This window comes from Plodia interpunctella, chromosome 19, assembly GCF_027563975.2.
Source record: "Plodia interpunctella isolate USDA-ARS_2022_Savannah chromosome 19, ilPloInte3.2, whole genome shotgun sequence".
NCBI lineage: Eukaryota > Metazoa > Arthropoda > Insecta > Lepidoptera > Pyralidae > Plodia > Plodia interpunctella.
Window position 1 is genome coordinate 3,487,716 of NC_071312.1, and position 20,912 is coordinate 3,508,627.

Here is a 20,912-nt window from a genome sequence, read left to right on the forward strand (position 1 = left end):
CTGATTGAGTTAAGTTCTCGTACTGTAAAAAAATTATGAACCAATCATAGTTTGCCTTTAGTCAAACACCACCCTATAATTACCACCCTATTCATTTGTAGGCTACCTTTTGTCAGTCCATTCTGAACAAAAGACTTAGTTTTGTTACCAATAATATTCTGTAAAGACTATAATTTTCTCATCAACATTAAATTATAGAGTTGCACGAATAAATGTTGTTGTCAAGTGTAACCGTTTTAATTTAACCCTGTTATTAAAACAATATACTTTAAGCTACAGTATGTTTTATCACTAACACACTTTCTAATATTTACATATTGAAATTAAAAGAAAGAGACAAAACATGCTTTAGCTAAGTAAGCAAAAAATACAAATTTACTTTTTTATGCATAACAACAATTGGCTAATTCCTTCAACACTCGACACACGGCGAAATTTAAGGTGAGTTGCATCAGTCAACTATAATATGTGCGTCGACGTTTTTTTAAAAAATAAAAATAAAAATTATTTATGCAGGTACATTAAATTATAATTTTAGAAGGTTCACCTCATCACATTCAGGACATGTAACTCAGTGAACCTCCTCAAAAGCTTAGTTTTTAAATCGAGTCACTATTATTTAAAAGTAGTAATACGACATACTATACAATTAAGGTGATTGAAACGACTCAATATAAAGCTGGTCGATCTTGATTGATGGCAGGCCCGATACGGTAAATTAGCTGCCCTTTTTAACTTTTTTAGCCTGGCAACACTTGAATAATGTTGCCGACTATCGGGCGATAAAACGCGTACGGTCATTTCATTTTTAAAGTGAAAAATAACCAGCCAGTAACACTTTTTTATTAAAATGTTTCGTATTTTTTATATCACGACACCTTTGCCGTTTATAAGTTAAAAATGTAATTGCAATTTTTGTGGAAAAATATTTTCGACCACAAAAAAATAACATTTTAATTTCGATGGCTGTTCTAAAACAAAATCTAGTAATTTAATTTACGAATGTCAAAATTCCTAAACCTTGACTTAAACGTAAGTGATTCCAAAGTAACAGTTAAGTAACTCAAGCGCGTCATTTAACCCTAAATGCTAAGCAAAGGTCAGCATATATAACGTATGAGGTCAAGGACAGTATGCAAAGATGAACGACAAGCTGGCATGTCAATGTTATTTATTTTATACGTTTTACTGAAATCCTGTACGTATACATGCGCGAATTTTAATTTTGAGATTAACATAGGTATTTAACAAGTTTATTTGTTAGAAGTTTAGTTGTTCAATATTCATTTCGCTACAACTTTTGAACGGCTGAACCCATTTTGATCAAACATGTCTAAGAACCACCGCATAAAAACTAGTTATCAAATATTTAAAAAACGCATCCAAATCGGTTCACCCGTTAATGAGCCACGGTGCCACGTACACAGACAGATTGACACACTTAGCGGTCAAATCAATAATACCTATCTTTTTGCGTCCGGTGTTAAAAATTATGACAGGGTGACTTTTGTTTAGCAGTAGGATAATGAAGGTAAATAAAAAAATATTTCTATGTTTTTACGTACATTATAATACATACTTTATATTAGGTACAGTTACGTGTACATTAACTACTTTTAAACTTTCGCGTTTCATGATTATATACTAAACAAAAGTAATGTGCGCGTTTAATACCTGTTGTTTAGTATATAACGCATACTGTACATTGTAACTACAACATTTAATTTAAACTAAACAGGGTTGAAAAAATATAAACAGGTGGTATATCTACGACCTAAATGATCGCCAGGGCCTTTATGAATGTTATCAGAGAGGTGGGAGGGTCGTTATCAGCAAGATAACGTTCAAAACAAGTTACGACGCCGTGTTTACGTGCCAGATATATTTTCAAAAGGACTTTAAAAGGAATGCCAGTTCAAAACATCGCATTTTCAAGAAAATCGTTTTGTTTTTTTCCTCATTTTTTAACTATTTCAGAAAATGCTGTATTTTCTTAGAGGATAAAAAGTCTTTTGATACGTTATCGAGTATAATTCTTAGTAGCAAAGTGCCTGCTTTGTGCCTTTGACTTTACTCACTTTTTCATGAGAAATCTAATTTTCTTAAAGGTCGTCTAAGATAATTGGGAATTACATAAGCCCGGTTCTGCTCTAAGCTTAATAACGTACACAAGGTAGATGATTCCAAAGTCAATTCCATACTTAATAATATACATGTGTGTGTTTGTTTGTTCTTTTTTCACGTCAAACCAAAGTGTTAGATTGAGATGATTTTTCGTGTGGACATAGTTCGAGAGAGAGAGAGTGACATAAGTTACTTGTAGCCGCGGGCGGAGGCGCGGGTAACAACTATTAGCATTATAAATTTACTGTCTTTGGCCTACCGCTTGGGAACAATAACAAACTAATAAGGACAAATCACAGATTCATTCATTCATTTAACGAATCTTCATACAAATACATATTTTTTTTTTAATTTCGAATCCAAAAATAATATCTTAGTACCTAATAGATAAATTGACCACAAAAATAAACAGAAAATATATACAACACATAATAATCACATATCAATTTCACTAAGACAACGTGATTAGAGGATCCACGATCGAACCTTTCACCCCAAACACACCCTCATGCATACATCAAAGGTTAACCTTCCCACGACTGTTCCGACCCGCTGCGCTCGACCGCGCCCGGGTCACGGTCGGCCCAACACTTTCCTGGGTGAAAGTGTTCATAGTTTTATATTGAACGATAAATTGCTAACAGCCCACTAAGAGCATCCTACAGATTGTGAGATTCATAAGAATAACCCAACGAATTCTTTCAAATTTAGGATGATGTATTACAGTCTACAGTACATCAACCTGCCAAAATTCATTGCAAACTGGCCGCTATCACCGCGCCATAAAGATTCATGCAGGTTAACTTGATATGCTGTCGACTGATACATAATTTATTGCCGTCAACATTACTTAAATCTAGGTCTAATGCAAACTTCCAAAGCGTCTTATAAGCACAAATCAAGATTTGAGATCGAAACGCACAACAAAACGAAATTAGTTTAGCAAAATGTCAGGCCGGATAATTATTTTATTTAATGTCATATAAACGACTATGTCATATCTACAACAAAGTAAAATCTTTGAATTTTGGATTGAATTTTATTTAAATTTCATATAAAATGTTACATAAAAAAAATCTTGTCTGAACCATAAAGTAAAAAGAAACAGTGACATTTTTAATACCTGTAATATAACTACAACGAACTAGACAATTCCTCCAAGTTCAATAGCCTGACTCTGTCTGCCCCGTACACCCCCGTACAAACTATATTATATTTTATAGTGTCTGCAACCCGTCTTTTATAGACCACAGTCTACACTAATAACAACAATTTACGAGAGCGCCACGGAATAATGACAGCAATCACACAGACAGACAGATTTATGACTGGTCATTTGGTACAGTTAATTAAAGGTAAATTATGAGGAGAGATTGTCAGTAATGTTGTGTCATTCGACTTCGTAGGATTCGATCTAACGATTGGATGAAAGGTTATTAAAAGGGCAACATATTACAAAACGACCCCACCCCAACAATATAGTAAACTCGACATCGAATATCCTATACTTTCCAATAGGAAAGTATAGGATATAGTTTGCAATAGCAAACTAATGTGTTTTGGAATTGTCTCCCCGCGTCGATATTCGAATCCTACAATTTAGGCATCATCAAAGCAATAATGAATAGGCATTTATGAGCTTGTGTGTTATATATATATTTACACACATATTTACTTCCTATCAGACTAAATTGAGATCAAACGCACAACAAATTATTAATTGAAAAAACCTATAAAACAACTCCGGTAACTAATGACTGGTTCGAAAACACGGATACGAACTTATAGCCGTTCAAACGCATTAACTATTAACTAATGAGGCCATAAATAGAGCAGTCGGTTTGTCAGCGCCGACACAGATTGGTTGCTTTTTGACTTTACCCAGTAATTAAAGCGGTATGGTCTTTCACGCTCATATTTTTAGACTGTGACCTGTTCACAACTCCAGTTGTGAACACGGCTCAGTTTGTTTTTTCTTTTTTTTAAGTGGTGTCCATTTGACGCTTCAGACGAGTGATCGGCAAGTAGGTTAAGATTGTTTTATGTACATTATTTGTTTTTATTTTTATGTTGTTTTGTGCTTAATTTTTTTTGTATATGCTGTTTTGTCCGTGGCGTGGCCGTGGTGGCGCAGGTGAGGGCTGAAAATCAGTGTAGTTTGCATTATGTTCAGCGTAACACTGAGCCTTCATCTATTGCACGCACACTCCAGTTTCATGTTTTCTCAAGTTCATGTTAGTAAAATGTTTGTTGAGTGTGTGTATGCAATGAAAATTATTCTATTCATATCCAATCTAAATCAAGCTAAATTTATTACTTGTTTTGTTTTCTAAACACTGTTTTCAAACTTATATTTTTTTCATATAATAGGACGGTAAAAGAGTAAGCGGGACGCCAGATTGTAAGTGATCACCGTTGTCTAAGAACAACTGCAACTCAACTTTAACATCAATACTGTTTCATGTCCAAAATAACAATTTAACGAGTTTCGTTAACGAGTCTCAAACAAATCACGATAACAAAATATCTGTAAATATCTACAACTCGGCTATTTGTTAACGAACTGCACCCCTAACGAAGATTAATAGAGGGGGGTGTTAATGATAATGAAAACATAGCGATAAGCAACGAGACGAAACGAAGGAATTTCAATTCGCAGTTTTAATTAGAGAGGTTAACTAATACAAATTCGATCAAAATAAAGGGCCAACTAGGATACAATTCACGGAGTGTTACTGCGATGAAAGAAAAATCTTCTGTGTCGCACTAGTGTGAAAAGATGGTATGACAGAAATGTGAAAATAAAGTAAAAAATATATACATATAATAATTTGATCAAAATGAGACATAGGCATGTCAATAATTATAATATATAATTGAAACGAATTGGGTACAATCAGAATTCTGGGTGTTATTTTCACAGAATCGAAGTTCATTTTATCAATTTTCTACATTTTTTTCAACGCCACAGTTTCTGCTTTCACATAAAATCGAAAAAGTTTCGATTGTACTCGCTCGAATGATTTCGATTGTGAATTCGATTAAAACCTTCGAGAAATGGAAAAAAAAATTCCGACTGAAATTCACTTTCTTCGGGTTAGCACGAGATTTACTTGATGAGAACGTACCTAAATGTATCAACGTCAACTATTATATATGGTAAATGAACAGCGCATCTCTCATTACGTAAAATTAGCTATTAATTTTGTATACATATTGTCGTTTTTGATACGACTATGGTCTCGCAAAATCCCATGCTAACAATACCAGGTTACCCCATATCTCAAGTGATGGTTTAATTAACGTTTGTTTCGCTCACTTGGCCCCATTAATACACGTTAATTAGATTATTGAACGTGCTATATTCGTATTTGAAAAACATGAATAATATAAAAAAATATGTACCTATATATTTTTTATTTATTTATTTTTTGTTTGTTTCGCTGAGTTGGCACGTTAAATAGAATATCGACTATTTTATATTCGTATTTAAAAATATATTTTCTAAATATTTTCCAATGATCGAATAATCTAGCTCGGATTTATATTGTTTCGAAGACATAAATTATTAAATAAATAATTTATTTCTTTTTAAGGCTATCGAATTAAAGAGTATAAGGGGAGTTTAATAATACTAGTACCACTAGGGTCGTGAACCTTGGACTTTGGGCCTTGGGTAAGCCGACCCGTTAATGGGTTTCGGTAAGGACGCCTAATCTTTGTCTTAGCAAGGCACGGTTGGGAAGTAATTTTGAAGATTTATTTAACACATACTATGTATAACAATTTTGTGACGTGTGATTCCGCCCTAAAATAGGACCACTTCATATCCTCACGTGGATGTCGAATGTGGCGACTAAGCCACGGCAGCAATAGCATTCCTAAGGAGGGTTGATGTCAGGCGTTCACTTGTAATATCACAGCTGAATCTTCAAAATTTTAAGGTATTTTTTTACGCTGACTTCGGGCCACGCGGCTTCACAGCCCCGAACGTAAATATATGTCCTTAACGTTTGCTTGTTACATTACATTCTGATAAATAACATGTACGTTGTGTATTTTAATATAACAGCTAGATATAAATTCACAATGCAATAAAACGAAAAACAATATTTCACTGTTTACTTTTTTAATTAAATATTTGGTTTCGCCTACAAACTGTAATACACAGTATGGCATTTATTTGGTAAAATTGTACAATGCAATGTATTCCTGGAAAAAAAGAATTGCCATGGTAAATATTTCGTTAATTAATAATTTTCTGATTAATTGGTATATCATAGTCGATTTTCATACAATTGATGTGATGTTGACTGTATGTATCCATTACACGCCCTAACCCGTTTTGCGACGCACGTGATCTACGTAGGAATATCGAATGGGATCACATAAATACTGAATCAGCGACAATGCTTATCCTAAATAATATGGCGTAAAATATACTACCAAGACATGAGATAAGATGTTATGGGATTCCGGTTCAATATACTTCTTAGGGTTCCGTACCCAAAGGGTAAAACGGGCTTCTATTATACACTTGGACTCCGCCGTCCGTCTGTCTGTCTGCTTGTCTGTCACCAGAACCGTATCTCATGCCTACAGTTCATGAATAGTAATCGTATAAATTAATTTATTTAAGAACTATCCATATACTAGCTGTTGCCCGCGGCTTCGTCCGCAGCATAAATTTTCCACGGGAACACTTCTCTCTTATGTCCTTTTCCCTATGTCCTTCTCCATACTTCAACCTACATATATGCAAAATTTCAAGAAGATTAGTTGAGTAGTAGACCGTGAAGCGGTAATAAACAAACTTACTTTCGCATTTATAATATTAGTAAGTATTTCACATATGATGTATTTATGTTGCTTTAATAACAAATATGTACTAAAAACAGAATAAAATAAATATTGAAGGAAGCTCCCATACAAAAGGAATAATTATTTAGCCATTTTTATGGATTGTAATGAAATTTAGGTCACGGTTAGAATATAACCTGGAATAGGATACTTTTTATCCTGAAATTCCCACGAAGCCCCTTCGCAAGGCAATTTGTGTTATAAATGCAAAAGTTTGTGAGGATGTATTTGTGTTTGTAAATCGCAAAATGAAAGTAAATTTTAGCAAAATCTACTGAAGGAATTGTTATGAAATTTGGGTAGAATATAACTTGGAATATGTATGGTATGCTTTTTATTCCAAACTTTCCACGGGAGCAAAGCCCCGGGGCGCAGCTACTATAAAAATGTCCATAATAAATACGAGTGTTATATAATACACACATAGTTGTCTATTTAATATGTACGTCTACACGTACCTTTGAATTAGACTAAAGAAAACCTACGCTTTCTTTAATCTAATTCAAAGTAAATCAGAAATTAGTATTCAATTAATAAATAATTTTATTATCATACTATATTTATTGCAATTTATGAATTTAGTTTGCTGTAATATGAAACACGAGCCGAACCTCGACCTTCAATCGAATTACATCGGGGTTCTAAAGGAATCTGTTTCTCAACTATCGCGAAACTCACAATGGCGACCGCAGGTATCCCAAGGGACACGAACCCTTTCTATTTAGGGTTGCCAACGACAGATTTGTAAGCTTTTTGTGTTTGTTTACTTGATAAGCGCAAGATTTTGGAAGTTGATGTCGAGCTATCAACTTCCATTGTTTTTTAATGTTTAGTTAGATCTTGTTTTTTATGCCCTTTATCTAAATAAATACAAACTAAGTAACTCAACATTGGTTGGTTTAACTTAAACTTAAATTTGAGATTTCTGTTTATCAACATAAAACATTTTTTTAAGTAATCAATTGCCTGGCTGTTCATAATTTTTTTAACCGAAAAAAGCATTGAATTTTTGACAGTTATTTAAATAAAATTGGCAACCCTACTCGCCTTTGACCTTCGACGTTAAGAAACGACATTCTTTAAGATATCTATCAAGTTTTTGTGGCATAACGTATCACTTTGGGTCAGCGATAGTGTACCTTAGTTTGTTTTGCCCATTTGAAAGTCCTTCCATTTTGTTTGATAGATTTGTTTGAGCGTTCTTTAACGACTGAAAAAGGCTATAACCCTATATTGTATGTATAGACATTCACCACAACATCATTAAAACGAGTGCGATAATATATCGTCAATTAACATATAGGCATCAATCAATAATACTTACCTAATCAAACTCAGTCACTTTTGCCAAATATAAGAAATCATACAGATATATTTACAGTATTAAGTAGGGAGTAATTGTCCAGCTATGCCGCCTCCACCTGGCCCTGGCAGAAGGGGCAAACCCAGGAAGTAGTGTAGAGTCTTCGAAAATGACATGCGTGCTAATGGTATGATAATAATGGCAAAAACCGTTCGAAGGGAAGAAGAAAATGTAGGAAATCGGACCCTGGGCTCCGACAATCTACGGCGGTGGAAGTAACTAAAGATAGAAAAACAGAGTATCACGTCTTGACTATTTATAGGTATACAGCCAGTTGCTATAAGACCTTTGGCTAGATTTATTTTGATGTGAATATTTTGATGAATAAATAATAAATTAATATGACTATATAGGCTATAATTTTCTCATTACGAGTCAATAACCCCTACAAGGCACATTAGCTTCACAAACAGACGTCTCTCAACAGGGCTCCGCCATCGGAGCCCTAACAAAACACGACTGTTTATTTTTGTTACTCATCTTGAGGATGCGACTATAGTAAAGGGCTATGAAAAAACTAATAACATATTTTTTAAATTTATTTTTTCTACTATGTCGTTGATAATAAAATGGATAGACATCTTCAAACTGCTAGATTCGTTAACTTGGGCTTTGACGATCAACGGCTGAGGAAGAAACCAGATAGACTCTCAGACGAGCAAGAGAGACGGCTAGATATCACTTAGAATATACTACGGAGCTAAGTCAATTTACATCTTGAGGTTTGATCGGATCTCTCCCTCATCCCTGCTGTTCCCAGGTTGCATTCATGGTTGTGGCGATCGAAATCCGTGGTAAACGTAAAAAAAACCGTTATATTTTGAAGATTCGGCTCTGATTGTATGACCGGCCCTTGCTGTCAATCAGCTGTCAAGGTTTAGGTATATCTTAGTTGCTGCATACATCATCGGGATAATATTATGGAGTGGTACTATACCAGGACGAAAATACACGTCTAAAAGAACTTTACTAAAAGAATAAAATGAATTTAATGGAATTCTAAAAACGCTTCCGCCTGTCAATGTGTTTGTTCCTCTAATGGTAATCTGTCAAAGAAGCGATTGTTACAAGGAAAGCTCCTGTTTTAATAACCATGGTTTCTAAACAAATAAATAATTCATATTTTGTTAGGGTTGCCAAACTTATACATTTTTTGACGGCATCACCACAAAAATCTGAGAAGGTTTCAAACAAAAACTAGATACAAGAAAATTCTTTTTTTACAGTATCGATAAACTTTTTTTTTGTGCCAAGGTTATCGTTATGTGTTCACGTAATAACCTCAGCCATGAGGAACACACGACTATGAAGAGAAGATGGTAACCCTATGACCTAAATACAATATTTACATACACGAGGAGGATTATTAACCTCAAAATATCGTCAAAGCAGGATTTGAACGTTGTTATAACCTTTCAACCACACAACAGTATTCAATGTGAAGAGAAAAGTCGTCGGCAAAAATAGAAAGGTAATTTGGCGTTACTTTTTATATCACAATAAACAAGTATTGGCTCTGAATAGTATAACTTGTTTCAAGTATTGTTAACAAAAGTGTTTTATAGATTTGGATCTTTTTAACCCCCGACGCAAAAAGAGAGGTGTTATAAGTGTAACGTGTCTGTCTGTATATCAGCTACCAAACGGATTAACCTATTTTCGTTTAGTTTTTACTACTACTATACCATAAGTCAGATTGGTATACAAACTCATGTAGCACGAGTAGGATTCAAACCTGGGATCTTTCGATCCACAGGCGGGCGTCTTAACCATTACACCACCACCGCTTCATATGAAAATACCGCATATATGAAAATACGTTTTCAAACTCTAGGCTCAAGTAAGTTTATCGCCGTTTGGTGTAAAATTACATCGTTTTGACTCTCAAAAGGTAAAATTAGAGGTCAAAAGGAAAGACACCGAAACCCCATTCCGCTTTTACTGCGCGTGCAAATGACAGTAAGTACATGAAAATATTTCAAAGGATGCCGCTCCTATTATGTTCTTACTGGTTTTTACCGGTTCTGGGTCTTCCGAAGTTTTACGGTTACCTGGAGTGAAAAGTATTTTTGTAACCTTTCCCCGAATCGGAAATGTACCTACTATTATACCTATTCTATTATTATTGTTCAAGTTTATCCTCATTAACATAATACTTAAAATGTTATTTTCATAATACACACTACCGAAATAAAGACAAAATGTGAAGAATAAAAAGCAAATACTCCGAAACTAACAAAATATTAAAACTTAAAACAATTTTCTAGAAAATTTCATCTCACAGCGACATTATTCCTCTCACAAGCATGTGTCGTGGACAGGTGAATCTTATACCGCCGTAAAAAAAAAAAACAAAGCAGATGGTATGGTCTGGGCAGGAGTGCATTGAGAAAGTACGAGCCATATGGCGCTCTTGTTCGTTTTACGTGTAAGAGTTCTCTGAAGTATATTAAACAAACAAGACATCATTAACTAGACAAAGAACGCATAAAAATGCTCTATGAAAAAATATGATTTGGATTTATTTTATGTAAATGAAACGTGAACTAGAAACCCACGAAATACGTGCAGACAAAAACAATTTTTAACAACGTAGATTTAAATTTGGAATCGTTTCATATAAGCGTAAAATTAGTAAATAAAACACTGAGTTGATTAAATGCCGAATGTCAATGCGCCGAATCATTAATTTAAAATTTGTTCTGCATTTAAAAACTTCGTTTCCGACGTTTCGATTGCGGTTCGGGTTCGATAATTTAAAAATGCGTTTCTCACCTGTTGATTGTCTGTGTATTTATTTAATCATAGCGAAAAGTAAACATCATATTTTGGTGCCCGAGGGTTTACCAAGGTTCACACACTATTACCGAGCCCGCGAAATCTGCTCTGCGGTGCGGTATCGAGGCGGTATTAATTAACGCTACTTCGTGTAGGGTTGCTACTTTTATTTTTTTACGAGTTATTTATTTTTTAATTTCACCTGTCCATGTAACGAATTTCCGTAAGTATAAACATCTTCTGCACGTTAGAGCTATGCATTGATTAAACGATTTTCTTGGCAATATTAATTTATAATATTTAAGTTGCTTTGCATACGAAAGTGAAGTTGATCTCGTGCGAAGTGGAGAAGAATACTTATCGGCGAAGGAAGCAACCGGTAAAACGCTCAAATGAGATAGACAGGGTGATTACCCATTGGGAAAAAATCACTTTAAACAACCAATAATATTGCATAGATTTAAATAATTAAGTAAAGAAGATTGAAGGCGTCAGACCTGACTTTTTTTATTTTTTCAAAATAAAACTAATTGAGTCGTGGCAGCCCTATTACAACAGCTCGTTAGTCCGGAAACATCTGCAAGCGTGTGCACTCCACAGATTTTCTTACGTGCATCTGTAATCATTGCATTGCGAATCTGTGATCGTATCCAAGAATGTATTTGCATTGAGACTGTGCATTGGCGGTGTGGCACTGAATATGGTTTTAAAATTTAAAACGCTTTTCGCTTTTTTTAAACTTTGCATTTTTTATTTTTTCCTACTGCATTTCCGCTGTTGTATTGCAAAATAAACGGATCACTAACACAATAAATACGGTTGTCAATGCACATGTTAATTAATTACATTAACTACTGGAATATAATTATGATTTCAACAAAATGTTATTACACTACTACATATACAATATAATTTTTATAAATTTGCACTTTTATTAAACATGTTTTAGTCACAATTTATTGGTGATTTCTATAGTTCGATTATTAGAAAAAAAAATGCCAAAGTGCCGCAGCTAATTTAATAGCTCGCTACACCACAAAGTTATGTTCATTTTTCAAACCTGATTCATCAAAAATTACAACCATTTTATGATTTTGAAAAAAAAAGTTCTAGAGTCGAGCGCGAACATCATGATTCCTGTTCGATTCCAGAATTTAGTTAGCTCATTATTATTAAATGAAGTTGAAAAAGCATGTGCATTAAATACATTTTATGATTGTTATAAAGATAAAACCTTGGACTAAAACTCACTGCATTGCAAGAAGTGGGTAAGACCACTTGTGTATCAACACGTGCCCAGCTCTATTCCCGCTGGACTCGGGTGTGAGGTCGAAATAGTATTGCAATACGTTTGATGTTGCAAGAATTTCTAGTAAAAGCTTTCTAAATAACTAGTGACATGACCCGGATTCGCATGGACTAATAGGCTGTTTTGTATAAAATATTTTTTAAACCACGCAACAGATTATGATGCAGTTTTCACTGTTGTTCAAACAACTTATCATCGAAGGTTTATACACAGACAGAAGGCTTATAAACAGACAGACTCGGCAGGCGACTTTGTTTTATCTTAAGTAGTGTTCGTTTCCCTGGTATCTTCGGCAGCCATGTAGCGTCGACGCCCAGGGCCCGCCTTCCTGCTTTATCTTCTCTACTTGACACGGTGTTCGTCATATTTAGTTGTCTGTATTCTTCATTTTTGTACCATGCCCTAGTGGACTTTCCTGTTTACCCTCGGGATAAATAGTACCCTATATGCCTTTCCAGGTTATATTTAAATACAAACTTTCACATTTACAACAGATTCTTTAATTTTTCTTCTTTAAAATTTTCGTCGTCGGACAAATTATGAAATTATTTTTAGGTAGTTTTGCTCGTGTCTTATGAAATTTCAGTATTAACATAGTATCAAGAACAGGCTCGCCTTAGTCATGTAGGGCTTCCCTTACATAATCAATACATATAATAAATATTTAATAAAAGATCAAAACTACTTGTCCACAATGTAAGAGCATCTAACCGCAGCGTATCAACACCGCACTGGGATTTCCTTTGTATGTAGATGGAGGATCGTTTACACCCTCAGTGATAGAGAAAAGTTGATTTATTTTAGCTCTTTCTCCTTGGGGAGTCATCTCGATTTGATACGCGGCTATACTTCGACGAGTAACTTCAGCTAAGAAATTATTTAATTTATTTAAACTTTATTGTTACTTTTGTAATTGTGTGATGGAGTATTTTTTTATTAAATTTCGTATAATTTTCACATGCTGACATACCAGCAGAAAGTTTGGATGTTAGATCAATTGAGTAGACAAATCGTGAAGAGGTAACAAATAAACTACCTCCCGCTTTTGCGAGCGAGGTCTAATATTCTACTTGGGGCAAAAATATTTTTTTGTATTTATGTAACGCGATAACTTACGCACCGATCTGATTTTGATGAAATTTTAAAGGTATATAGGATCTGTCAATAGAATTTTTAAGTTCGTGGGGCATCAAAATCGGTTAAGTCGTTTTTGAAATATTCACAATTTTGTAAAAATTAATCAAAAATGTATTGTGTTCGCGAGGTCTAAGTTTGCGGCGAACAACTAGTAATATTAGTGGGATAGTTGGTTTTGAATCTAAGCGGTGGGATGTAAAGCGTCCTTTACCATAGAGCTCGGAGTCCAAGCGACACGTATGGTCGTCATTGTCTGAGCTCAAACGGGCTACCAGATTATGGACTTGTCTTAGACTGTGCGCGAACAATGGCAGGGCGATTTGTTTGGTTGCACGATGCTATTGTGTGCACTTATGGTGTTAGGTTGAGTAAATAGTGATCTGACACAAATATTTGGTATATAAAGTATTACATGAGAGCCTCAACCACTTTTAAGACAATGGTGAACTCTAGACTCTATCCATTGGAGATAAATTTAGTTACACTAGACATATTAAAATTAATATTTTATTAATATTTCTACAAGGATAATATTTTTACAATTTAAGTTGTACTTTAAGCCCTAATATTAAATCCATTTTAGATATTTAGATGATTTAAAAACTTCAAAATTTTTACTTTATCCCAGTTAAGCTGTTACGATACTGAATCATCATCATCATTAGTGATCGTTAGATCACAACATTGACGTGTCAACATGTATCGTTTAAATTGTTGAAAAAATAAAAATATATACTGCTCCGAGAGAAAACATATTTATATAAGGAAGAACTTATACTGGTTACATACACACAAACCTTATAAGTTCTAACTAATAATAAATTAAGGTTATTTGTATGTTTCCTCATGAAGCTGTATGCACACATATAATACTTTAAAGCTTTCGCATACTTATAGCTAGGATTACGGAGTACAGAAAATAGGACGGAAAGTTCAAATAGGCGATAAATAAAATAAAGATTAAGTAATACTGGTCTTTTAACATCTCTGAATGCCAATCTATTACCGCGCATAACTGACTTTATACCCAGATAGTCTACTGGTCCATTAAGGCTGCATTCCTCGTTGATGCATCACACAATGACGCACTCGTACCTGCAACAAAGAAGGTTCTTATTAAACCGATGCAAACCAGTTTAATCCAGAATCTAAGGAATGCACTGGACAGGTATTTAGTGCAAAATAATAAAAAATAATTAAGTATTTTAATACTCCAGCGCAAAATGCTTGTGTTTGTGCTTTTGTTCGTGCTTTTAGTTTGTCCGACGTTTTATGACTTCATAACAAATAAAAAAGATAGACTATAATCTAGGAAGAGCGAATAACATTCAAGTACAGGCACGTACAGTAATATGTATACAACTGCATTCCGTTTTAGACTTTCTCACATTGGGATGAGAACCGATATGTATATTAGTGCACGTGACTGTACAATAGGTAGGTTGACTGCGTTTCAAGCGTTTTAAACTGCGGTCTATAAACGGTAGAAACGTTGTCAAGACCATGGCCAGAAATGTCGTGACCGAAAATATAATATTATAACTGAAAACTATTTCTCTTCGCGACTTAAATTTATACGTGTATTTGTCATATTACGCAAGAAAAATCGTCCGTAGATCTAAATAATGATACGCATAATAGAAAAATCCGAGTTTTTAGTAGCCAAATTAAAACAAAAAATAGTTTTCAGCAAAAAATAATTCATTTCTCAACAATAAAATACATTTAAATTACTCCCAGTCGTGAAATAAATAAATTACATCATCAAGAGAACGCAATACAGATAATTTGGAAGACAAATTCTGAACGCTATCGGATATCGATTGGTTTTCAATAAGGAAAAATTGCTGAATTATAAATAAGTATTGAAAAATGGCCGTCCGCTTTATTGAATTATCTTAATAAGCAGGTTTGGAAACCGTAATTTTATCTGATGAAGTGGCGATAAAAGCCTAAATACACTGACTTTTTCAATATTTTTCTTCTTCTTCTTTTTCGCATAATTTGATATAGTTTTCAATATAATAGATTTGATATGCTGGTCTTGGATAGTATTATTACATACGGATCGTGTGACAAAAACTTTACATAACTATCCTAGGTAGTCGTAAAATAGATTATTCAATTAACAGTGAAGGCAATAAAATTAAACCGCATCACACAATAAAATTGTCAAAAAAATTTACTGACATTTCTTGTATGTGTTTATAACTAAAATACTAACTATATTAGTCCTATTTCCTATGACAAGTCAAACTAAAGTAATATACTCATACATATATATATAGTTTTTAATTACAAAATGTGGGAGCTATCATTCCTTAAGATTATGGCGTCTAATTGTCGCAACGACAATCGCTGATTCATATATCAGCGATTGTCAGCTTATTTCAGAAATTCACGCAGTTATCGAGAAATAAAAATATACTACAAATCGAAAACTAGAATTTACCGAAGGCAGATTTAAATCTTAAATGCCGATAACTGGTCCCGATCGGATGTTAAAAAAACAATCAAGAACAGGTGGTAGGCGCATAAGTTTGGTTTAGCATCCCAATGGGCGTGCGCAGGTGTTCGGAGCCCAATCGTGGCAGATGTTCGTGCCCAATGCAGAGTATCAGGTTTCGATATTGGTGAAATAAAACTTATATTTTATTTTGCCATTAGACTATAGAAGGTCACATATAGGATTTTCTTTTTAAGTACATTGAAAAAAATACTACTGCTACTATCCGGGCTCAGTAACCCAAAATGTGTCTTGGCCCCCAACACAAGAACACGCCACCCCATTGCGCGTCAAAGTCAAACATTATTATTCTTATTTATTTATTCAGAAATTAGGACTTCACAGGCATTTTTGTACGTAAAAATAATGTTACATAGTAATTTCTCTAAAAGCTACAAACTACTGGTTCCGAGCCAGCTAGTCGTCACCAGCTTGCAGCTCGCGCAGTTACATCCCCACCATGTGGCTACAACGACATTTGAAAAATGCAAACAAAAATGTAAACATTTTCGGAAGTAGATAAATTTGTACAAAAATGATATTTATTCATCACATTAAATTCGACACAAAGAGAAAAAAAAGAAACTAAAGGTGAAAATTTCAACATTACAAACTACATAAATGTTCTATAACAATTAGTAGCGTGACTAACTTTTTTATAGTCGGTCAAAATGGTTCTTACAATGAGTACGTGTTCGGAATATCCCGTGCAACTTTGAGTTGGAGCCGGGTGGATTTCTTATTGAATCCCATCTCTTTTTGACAAATAATGTCTACACCAATATTTCGTAGTCATGCAATGAATTTCGTTAGAATATTTCAATAATATTTTATGCTATTTTTATGTGTAGTATCTAGCCAGTCTGTATCTGTCCATCTCTCTCTATTCACCATCAGACATTCCGTTAATTTCTTATTTTTCTTCTTCCACTTATATATTTCCGGATTCCGGATTACGACGCAATCGAAAATCACTGTCGATAAAGTGCAATCGCACGCATCGAACGATCTATTTCGCCTTATGAATTTGCTTAAAAGCTTCGAGTAAATTTAGCAAAAATTTAAATTAAATCGCTAGATTCATTAATTGGTTCTCACTCCGTATGACGACATCATGTCATACTAATTTACATAGTGAATCAAGTCACAATGCTGCACTGTGATTGTTTGACTTCGAATAGAAAACTCACACTAAGAATACGGTGGGCGATTTCACTTCTCACCATCGAATCGATTCGAAATGAGACACAAGCGAGAAGTGAACATGCAAACCCGCACTTCGCCCTCGGGTGTGAGCCTAACTAACGTTTACTTATAAATTCGGTCGACGATGATAACAAAAGCTTACATACTTACACAAAATACCATCGGAAACAAATAAAGGAGTCTACAAATCAGGTCGTGAACCATAATTTTTTGCTCGAGTCCCGCGCGTCCAACCCAAGAATGCGGCGTCGTGAGGCGAATAATGTTGCCAGTGCTACTGAGTCATCGGGTGCAAAGTTGAAACACCAGTAGGTTGTCTCTCTCTCTCTCTCTCTCATCTGAGCGGTTTCCCGGTTTCTTCCGTAGCCGTTGAGCGTCGGAGCCCAGGATTTTCCTATCTTTCCGTCTCTACTTCGCACGTTCGCCGCCATCCTTAGTTGTCACACCATTGGCACGCATATAATCCTTCACCTTGGGTTCATCAGTAGGTTATCAAAAGCGTAGGCGACAGTTCTCATTAAACTACACGTAACCTATTCTGATAATATACATGATAAGTACAGCAATGTCATAAGAGTAAAAAAACACAAGCTTATCAGATAAAATTGTTTGTATTAATCTATTGAATTTAAATTTCTGTTTAAATTAATTTCCCCCGCCTTCCCTATACTCGTATAGTACTTATCTGTGCTGTACTGTGACGTGCAAATAACCCACTTGGCAGTTCAAACACTCTCCTTATTTACATTGTGTTACGGCCTCGGAATTTAATTGATATCGATATGTGTGGCCGCCTTCACAACACACTTCGTCACACTGTAGACACATATTATATACTAGCATTACAAGCTAAACCTCGGGGGATTTAAGGGGTAAAAAGTAGTCTATGAGCTATTTCAGGTAATATTCTAGCAGTGTGCCAAATTTCATCGAAATCCGTCCGGTAGATTTCGCGTGATGAATAAACAAACAAAGCCAGCTTTGCACCAAGTCTGTTCGCACCTCTAGGCGAAATAAGACCAACAAGCTAAACCTTGTCTCGCGATTTTTGACAAACTGACGTACCTGGACCTACCTCTAAGTCATGAACCCGTCATTCTGAATTGAAAAAAAGAGATATGTTGAAAACCCCATCAAACTGATTTGGAAAAAAATAATCAAGTTGTCTTTGAAAAATAAACTCGACGAATATACTTATTATTAGATTAAGTCCAAATTAGTAGTTTATTATAGTAGTTATTAAGTATTAACATAATTGTAAATCACTAATGAGTGAGCCATAATATCAGTTATCTAAAATAATCTAATTTTATAATTTATTCAGATTTTGTTGTTAACGCGCCCCACGCCAAAGGCTCCAGAAACCCTTCGAGCTTTTGGCGTGATTGGTTAACAAATAGCAATTCTTGAGATAAATCCATCTAAGTCATTACTTATTCCAAGGTTACACCGTTAAGTTGAGCCCAAATCCATCATAAGCATTATAGTGGACATTTATTCGAAAGCCGAGACTCGAGCGATCTGACCTTTTTGCTGGACTCTGGTGCACGAGCGTAAAACGGGTTTCAGAAGGTTATAGAGCAAGTTAGGGTTGGCACTGCCAAACTGTAACTTAAAAAATATCACAACTTATTTTTTTACATAACGTTGGCACAGCCCTGTGTTCTAAATTAAACGACATTGCAAGAATTTTTTTGCGAAACACTTTGATGAAAATATTGTAAAATATTGTTTGTGTCACATATTGCACAAATTTTACTAACACTAGTAAAGTTAATAAAGTTGTTAAAATCATATCGAATCGGTCTGAAATAATTTGAATGGAAGAAAGCAAAACAATAAAAAAGCATTTCCAATTAAATTTTGTGTTTAGCTAACGTCAACTTATCCCGCATGGACGTCCAAAGTAATAGCGGCGAATTTGCAACAATTTTGGGTACATTAATGTGCCGCTGTACATTTAAAATAATAATATATATTTTCCATAACAAACACCCTCCTTGCTGTATTATGATGTATTTCTTCTGTTCTTGGATATATTGCGGTCAGCTGATAAGAAAATAGGTTACTATATTAACAAGTAATGAAAACTTGTCGTCAGTGTTTCTGTTTAAATATCCAGTTAAAATTTAAAATATTCGTGCCTAAACTTGGCAGCGTCAACCCTATTCCAGATGTTTATAATGCTGACTCATAGCTCAGCCTGACTTATAACCCTGCATAACCCCGAATTAACGAAGACACGTGAATATAGTCTTTATTACAATGGCTGAAGCATTCTGTGTTTTTTATATATATATATTGTAACCAATTCAAGCGATCGTCGAACGATTAGGAAACCCTTTTGATTAATTTGAGTCTTTATAACCAATATAATTTCCGAATAAATTTCATCCACGCATTCTCGTCTTTGGTCTCTATCTCTTCTCATTTCGTCTTAATGTTTCTTTTTAACCAAACACTTTTGGGGCGTCACATCTTCGAATGTAACCGGGATCACGCTTATATGAGAGGGAGAAACTGTGAACTATATGTTAAATGGACAAATCAATGACAAGTAATTTTTGACGTGATTGAGTATGTACCTTTGGGTGTGGCATGATACAGTATCTCATATTTGCATAACACCGATACACGGGGTTATTGGAACGTTATCAGTCATGTCTGTCTGTTTATTAGTCTCACTGATAACAATTTATTCAATATTTGCTGTCACAGGTCATGCGATAGAGATAGTATTGATTATAGTGCGAGTTCTATATTCGAAGTCTATTGTATTTACTTTCCGCAGTGGAAAAGCTAAAAGTAGATATGTTTTGGTAATCCAGGTGCATTTTTAAAAACCTTTGTCTTCGAAAATGTAGCCGTGTATTCAAATAAAAATAAACCTGCCATTCTTTGTTGAAATTTATATATCACATACATATATTATATAACTAAATAATGAGTTATTAAATATATTAGAACTACTAACTCATTATTTAGTTAGCTTTTGCCGCGGATTTCGGAAAACTTATCATAAATTTTGATCACCGGGTTGCTATGACCTAGATAATTCCCCGTTTTTTAGTTCGTGTATAATAAAATAAATTAAAAATTAATTAAAAATTATTTTGATCCTTTAATTATACCGTGATCTATTGGCTCTCCCTCTCACACAATCATTTTCCCCATGCCCCATATAACAATCAAAATCCTATTTAGAATTACCAAACATCAAGAAACATTGAAAAAAGCCAGCATCACACGAAAAAAACAAACTCTACTTAAAAAACGCAAAAAAGAAAACAAACATTTGAGAAAGTTTTGATCGTCATGAAAACTTAAAACATCGTTCAGCTGAATTAGAAGCGGGGAAAACTCCCATTATACATTCTATTCGCGAAGCAGAGAGCATAAATCCGGCAGGGTCTGTAAATCAAACTTTTTGTCTGCAAATCTATAATTCACAAGAACGTTGACACTCCGAAGTACTCGCGGATATGAATTTTATGACGGGACTTGATGCACGAACGGTCAGGAAGACGAAAGTTGTTTGGTATTTTATTTGCTTTGTTATGTATTTCAACGACATCTGAATAGGGTGGGTAATTTATCTCTCTCAATTTAGCATTTTCCCGGTTTCTTCC

The 20,912-nt window shown here is 34.5% G+C and overlaps 1 protein-coding gene and 1 long non-coding RNA gene across 5 annotated transcripts in view; both read right to left on the bottom strand.

Annotated features, from left to right (window-relative positions):
* Positions 1-20,912, bottom strand: part of shg (shotgun) — a 187,224-nt gene that overhangs the window by 41,145 nt on the left and 125,167 nt on the right. The gene's annotated exons all lie outside the window — the stretch shown is intronic.
* Positions 14,190-20,912, bottom strand: part of LOC128678066 (uncharacterized) — a 47,016-nt gene continuing 40,293 nt past the window's right edge. The window contains exon 4 of the long non-coding RNA XR_008405602.1: positions 14,190-14,666. This is a non-coding gene — a long non-coding RNA (uncharacterized LOC128678066). The remainder of the gene's footprint in view (positions 14,667-20,912) is intronic.